Below are 6,726 nucleotides of genomic sequence, written 5' to 3' on the forward strand. Positions count from 1 at the left end.
TCCTTTCTTGGTTCCCATGGAACCAGAGGGGAGAGAGGGTGGGAGGAGTGGTCTGCTCCAGGGTGCAGAGGACAAAGGGGTGGGTTTGTTGTCTACAGAAAATGTAAATGAAAATGTTTTTCATTATTACCATGTGCTGGGGATCCTAAACAATGTCAGTGATAAAATTCCCTTTGCTAGTATGGGACTACCCCCACCATGCCCTTTCCCCTTTAGTGCACTATTGGCCAGATTCTCCCCACTTCCCTAACCCAAAATGTTACAGCACCCCAAAGGTCACCCCTAAACCTCCTCCCTCGTCTGTCTGTATGAACTCCCTTGAAGAGCTCATTCAGTTCCTTTGCTGTAAATATCATGTATGTATCGATCACTCCCGCTTTTATCTTCAGCTCAGATACATCCTCACTGAATCCAAGATTCATATGTTCAGTCACTACTCGACATCTCCAATGGCCTCCTGTCTAAAAGTAAGTTCCTGATGTACCTTCAAAAACCTGTTCCTCTCATGGTTTTCATCTCAGATAAAGGCCTCTCCTTTCTACCATTTGCTCAGCAAAAATCTTGGAGTCTTACTTGCCTCCTTCCTGTCTCATGACTCCCCATTCAGTCAATCAAACCTAAGATCGACAAACTTGTCATCACCTCCACTACTACATGTGTGCCCAAGCTTCCACAGCAATCATCTGGGTTATAGCAATAACTCTCTAATGAATCTCCCTGTTCTGCCTGCCTTCTACCCACCCCACCTTCATCTATTCTCAACACACAGAGAGATTCCTTTGAAATGGAAGTCACACCATGTCATTCCTCTGTCCAAAATTTGCAAATGGCTCCCATTTCACTTGGAGTGAATGTCACAGGTTGTCTCGTGTCTCGCAGGACCCTGAATGTCACTGTGGCATCCCACTCCACCATCATCTTTCTAATTTGATTTCCAAAGGTTTTTTTTCTCTCAGTTTAATCTATGCCTTTTTCTCAAAGGTGCCAAGAAGACATGATTCTGCCTCAGGACCTTTGCACTTGCTGTGCTAGTTGCCTGGAATGCTGTTTCACCAGTTATTTACATGCTTTGCTCTCTCATATTGTAAACATCTTTACTCAAATAACAACTTATTTCTCCCTAAGCACCCTCTCCCAAATCTCAACTCCCCAAAACTTCCTATCCCCTGCTCTGTCCTTTTTCCTCTGTACCTCATACATTATATATTTTAATGGTTGATTTTATTTATTTTTCCATCTGTCCCATTAGAAATATAAGCTACCTGAGGGCACAGACTTTCTTTTTCTTCACTGCTGCAAGCCCTAGAACACAGATTCAGTAAGTAGATTTTAATGAATGAAACTTGATGTTTCTATTGAACAGATGTTCAATAAACAGTTTCAAATGAATGAATCTTATTCAAATACTTCCTTTTACTCTGAGCCATAACACCCACCTAGTTCCCTTGAAGCAGAGACCAAGGAGAGATAATTCTGAACCAATCTCATACAACCATGTGTATGAAAATGAGAAAAGTTTGGTTACCCAATATATCTGTGTAAATCTTGTTCTGATGACTGGTAGAGCCCTTCACAAGACGAGAACCTTCCCTGTAGCTCATTAGGATGCTGTAAACCACAACGAAGTGTTCACATATTTGTGAAGTTCTCCAGAAGTGTTTATTATGGAAGAGTCCAGGCCTGGGGCATCCATGAACCTCCTATAACTATTCATTACCAGATGACAGCTTCCCAGACCAAATGACAAAGCTTATCAACTAAAAATAAGCCTCCACCACACCCTACAAGTTAAGAACTTATGCAATATCACTTTTCTAAATTTGAGATAACCCAGCAGAATAGACTTACTAAAAAAAAGAAGATTTGGCTATATTTTTTCATAAAATATCCTTTATAGGTTGCTCAATGTATTTTTAAAATATTTTCATCCATCTTTCTAATTTCACTGTATATTACCACCTGGCCTCCCTTGCCAAGTATCTGATACTGTCCACTGTGTTCAGAAGTGCTCAGTTCTGTGGGGTTTTTTTTTTTTTTCTGTTAATTCTCCTGAAAAACTTAAGGCTGAGCTCAGTGGTATCCACACAGGTGTTCTGACACTGCCAAACTATGGACGTGGATAGTCATGAACTTGAACTACATGTCTAGCCGATAGTTGTCCTGCTCTTCAGATCCACCGTGTTATGCCTGATCTGAAGCCCTCAGCCTGCCACTCAGTGCCCAGGATCTGGTGCAGACCCAAACAGCCAGCCTCATTCCTCCGTCAGTCCCACTAGCCCAGTAAATGTTATCTCTCAAGTACTTTTCAGACAGTACTGACTTATGAGTTTGTTTAAATTTGTTTTTTGCTGGAAACTCTTCTCACCTCTCTCTGTCCAAAGCCCAGGTCAAATGTCACTTCCTCCTTGCAACCTCCCCTCTAATGGCAACCTGACTATTGTCATGAGTCCCTTCTTGTTCAGTAAAACAACAACATTGCTTTCTTCCTCTTGCAGCATGTCTCATATTTCTCTTGGACTGCACTTATGTGTGTACACCATTTCAATACCAGTGAAGCCCCTGTGGGGAAGGGTCATTTCCCTTCATCCCTGAGTCCCCATGCTTAGGGTGATGTCCACCATAAGTGATCAAGAGGTGATGATGTCATCAGTGGGTGCATTATAGCAAACACACTGTTGGGCTAGATTCCAAGATTTCAGCAGTTTGTTTTGTTCTCTTTGGGAATGTAGGCACCGTGCTGTTACCCATGTGCTTGCATACATCATAATACCTTTTCTTATCTTTATGTCATTGATCTATTGAGTAGAGAGTATTATTCAGCATTTGTCAATTTTCCTTCTTTTTCTCTTGAACCTGGAGATGATGTTGGAGTTGTGTCATCTTGTTTAACACTTCTGTTTTCAAGTCACTGAGCCTTGATATCTGGCTTAATATCCTGCACAGGTACCAGGGCCAAAGGCATATTCTGTTGAAGTCATCATTTTTCCTACCTCTTAAATAATGAGGTTAGGGCCAAAGAATTAATTTCATTTCCTCCCTGGTGTCATTGATCTGTGGTCTGGCCTTTCATTATGTGGAACCAACTAGGTTTCCCTTGAAAGAGAATGATTTGAATCCATCAGAGATTGGAAGAGAGAAGTATCGACAAACCCAAATACCCGTTCACCTCCGTCAGGTCCCACAGGGACCGTGGAGGACTGGGGGTCACGGGGACCGTGGAGGACTGGGGGTCACAGGCTCCACCCACAAGGACCACACGCTGCCCAGACCCAGTGGATGGTGGGAATGTGGAGCCACTGCTGATGGGTCTTCCGATCTCCCTGAAAAATTAGATACCTGAACTTCTACAAGAAATTTCCTGGATGGTCAATATTTGCTACTAGTTCAATTGAAGACACCACCATTGCTTGCCCATCTCCCAACCCTATACCTAAGGAGAAGGTCCAAAATTTGGTTAAAACAAGTATTTCACAAGAGTCAAGTTAATAAGGAAAGATGCTTCTTGGGAGAAGTCCCCGACTCTGCAGGGTAGGATGACATTTCCACTGGATGCTTAAAAATGGTCAAAGTGCTCTAAAACCTGTAACTGAAAGGAGTCTTAAAGGGCATCTGTACAGACCCCAAAACGGCACACAGCTCATGCTTCTACTTAAGGATACCCAGCACCATTCACTGCACGTGGTGGGCAACGTAAGGGTTACAGCCTCAGTGATCACCGGCTGCCTGGTCTTACGCACGTCATGTCATCTTTCTGGGCTTCGGTTACTTTATTTCGAATAAGATAATTGATTAAGTGATTTCATCAAGACCCTTACAGCCACAAAGACACTAAGAATATACAGAAGCCTGCTAAAGATTACGTAGTAATGCAACCCACTGCCTTGTGGGGGGCCCAGGGGGATGAACATTAGCACTGTCATAACAAACTCAAACAGACACACGCGCGCGCACTCACACACAAAGGAAACATTTCCTTCTACAACTGAGAACGATACAACCTTTACAGCATGAAGAGAAAAATGATAGCTAAAATTAGCATCTTAAAAAATAAACGACATAATCACTGAAGATGAGATTTTCTTACAATGGCAGAACAATGCCGTATAATGATAGCTGTCATCAGAGAGGAAATTGCAGGAGTCAGTTTGAAAGGATTTGGGGGTGTCCCCCCCCATTGAAATTTGCTTTTCCATATACCACAGTAAGATGGAAAAGCTAAAATGTTTCCCCAGGGCCTTTGTGATCAGCGCCTCGTACGACTGCTGTTGACATTAGGAGAGTGTCATTTCAGCCCCAAATAGAAGCCAGAGCATGTGTCAGGCTCCACATAGTCATCTTCTGGAAGTTATATATCGGTTTTCAATTTCCAAGGCCTCTTTCCATACACATGCTCATTTGTTCCCCCCAAAGAGTCCATTTGATGGAGCCTATATGTCACGATAAAATCTCTCTCAGATGAATTCAAAAATCTCCCTCCCGATCTGCCTACAAGAAAAGAGTGCCTTCTGTTTGCCATTTGACAGTTCAGGAAGCCCTTTCACTCCTCTTGGCTTTTTGAGATAAGGTATGACCTGCTAGGTGGGGTGGTAAAGGGAGAGAGAAGGAGGAATCAAATCTAATCTTGGCCTCAGTCTGCAGATCAAACTCAGACAAATCACTTCAAGTCACTGAGCCTCAGTTCCTAAGCCACTCAATGAAGAAAATTATATCTCTCCTGCCGTCCTCACAGGGCAGTTAAGACCAAAATCAATACAGAGACAAGTATGTCAGGGAGTTTGTAGGCTGAAAAAGCTGGTCTGCAAGTCTCGTCAACCCTGAGACGTTGGAAAGGATACAGCATAAGTTTCATGGGGCCATGGAGAACCGGTGCCTAGATGGGACTGTGAGGCAGTGGTGGAGGGGACCAGAGGCACAGGTCGGGGACAGGAGGAGTCAGCTCAGAGAGAAAAACCCCAACTCTTTGCAGAACCAGTGACAAGCCGCCTGGCCTTACCTGGCGAGACTGTGGCCGGTCCTCAAGGATTTTCTTCTCTTGTTGGACGAAGGGGGCCAGACCGCAGACAGTTGCCAGTGGAGGTGTGGCTGGTCCAGAAGAAGCTAAGTAAGAGGATGTGCTCGTGCTGTCACCCAACTCGGTCTGAACCTTGCCTCACCAAGAGGGCTGAGGGTGACTTGCTCAACCTCCAACAGAGGGTCACACGAAAGGATGAGGGTGTTTACAGGGTGGAACTCCGCCTGCCAGAGACGGGGAACTGGAGCGGGTGAGGCCTTTCTCATTCTACAGTGACACACCTCTCCCTCCCATCCTCTCCTTCAAGAAGTCCTAGATTTTTCTGCCAACTCCCTTTGATGAAAATCTTCGGGTGGGGTGAGCAGGAGCAGGCTTCTGTCCAAAGCTTAAATCTGAAAACTATATTCCTTTATTAACATTCTTTTTTGATGACTTGATTTGGGGGACACTTGTGACTTTGAGCATCACCACCACGTTCACATCAGGAGAGCAGAGGTCATGTACAGCAAGAAGGACGTGTTTATGAGAACAGTCTCAGGTCAGTGTTCTCACTAGAGTATTTGCCACACGCAGTTGCTTCCATTTAAGTGTGTGCCCCTCTCAGAAGACTGTGAGCTCCTTGAGGGTAACAACTCCACCTTATTCTCCCATATAGTCCCCCTGGTGCCCAGCACGTGGCAAGCACTAAATACATACTACTGAATTTTTTTGAGTGAATGGTGATTAATCAGTATCTATTTAATGAATCCTGAGCTGCATTCAATGGCTTTACAGCCTATGGCAAGGCATGTTTTTTACCATTCTGAGCTGATATTTCTGTACATTGGGGATATTATTTCTCCTTCAGAGATGGGGGTAAGAGTTGAAAGGCAGCATATGAAAATGAACGTAGGATAAGACCCAATACAGCAACAATCGCTAGAAAATGTAACTGAGTCTCACCGAATCGATTTTGAAACCCAAATAAGACTTCTGTATGCCAAGAGTCAGTATACAGTAAGATGAACTGTGGAAAGGATCACAGGGCCACGGGTCTTTTCACAAGCCCCCTCAATGTCTGCAACGTACTTGATGAATGCTTTCCCTCCATAAGTGCTTAACTGAGTGACGACCTCCTCCTCTGCTATTTGAGCAACGACCTCGGCTACTCTTAGTTCTCAGAGCAGAGCAGGATTGAAAAATAAACTAGACATGGTCTCTGGCATAGGGAGTTCAGGAAGATGAAATATGCAGAAAATGCTGAGCACCTCAAATAGGATCAGAACAAGAGCTGTGGGAAGCCGAAAGAAGGAACAATCCAGGGAGGCTTCACAGAGGAAGAGGCAGCCTTAGATCTGGGCTGTTAAGAAGAGCTGGCATTTCAACAAGTACCAACGGTGGCAGGGATATAAATGTTAACTGTGAGATGGACTGAGCCACTGTTCCTTGATTTATCTCCTCCTTAATATAGACTCTAGGATGAAAAGAGTTTCATATAACTGGTATGTAGGTCACACCACTTATACGCCACAAAACTACAGGGCAATTAGAAGTAATTGTGAGACAAATACTGTTCCCACTCAGCTCCAAATGTCTTTATGATGGCTCCGGTTGGGGGTAAAAAGCAGGGAGGAACGGAGAGATGCTGGATCCCAGCCTGATCATTTAAGAGTAGGACCAAACGAATTGCATTGCTGTGTGAAGTTATTGCTGGATTGAGCTCGTTTAAAGGGCAA

At 44.1% G+C, this 6,726-nt stretch overlaps 1 protein-coding gene across 1 annotated transcript in view; it reads right to left on the minus strand.

The window, feature by feature from the left end:
* The window catches only part of TPRG1 (tumor protein p63 regulated 1), a 125,469-nt gene extending 120,242 nt beyond the window's left edge, over nucleotides 1-5,227 (minus strand). Inside the window, exon 1 of the mRNA XM_010959239.3 lies at nucleotides 4,994-5,227. The gene's annotated coding sequence lies outside the window, so the exon portion shown is untranslated. The remainder of the gene's footprint in view (nucleotides 1-4,993) is intronic.
* Between the last annotated feature and the right edge of the window lie 1,499 nt (nucleotides 5,228-6,726).

The sequence above is a fragment of the Camelus bactrianus genome, chromosome 1 (genome assembly GCF_048773025.1).
Source record: "Camelus bactrianus isolate YW-2024 breed Bactrian camel chromosome 1, ASM4877302v1, whole genome shotgun sequence".
Classification (NCBI taxonomy): domain Eukaryota; kingdom Metazoa; phylum Chordata; class Mammalia; order Artiodactyla; family Camelidae; genus Camelus; species Camelus bactrianus.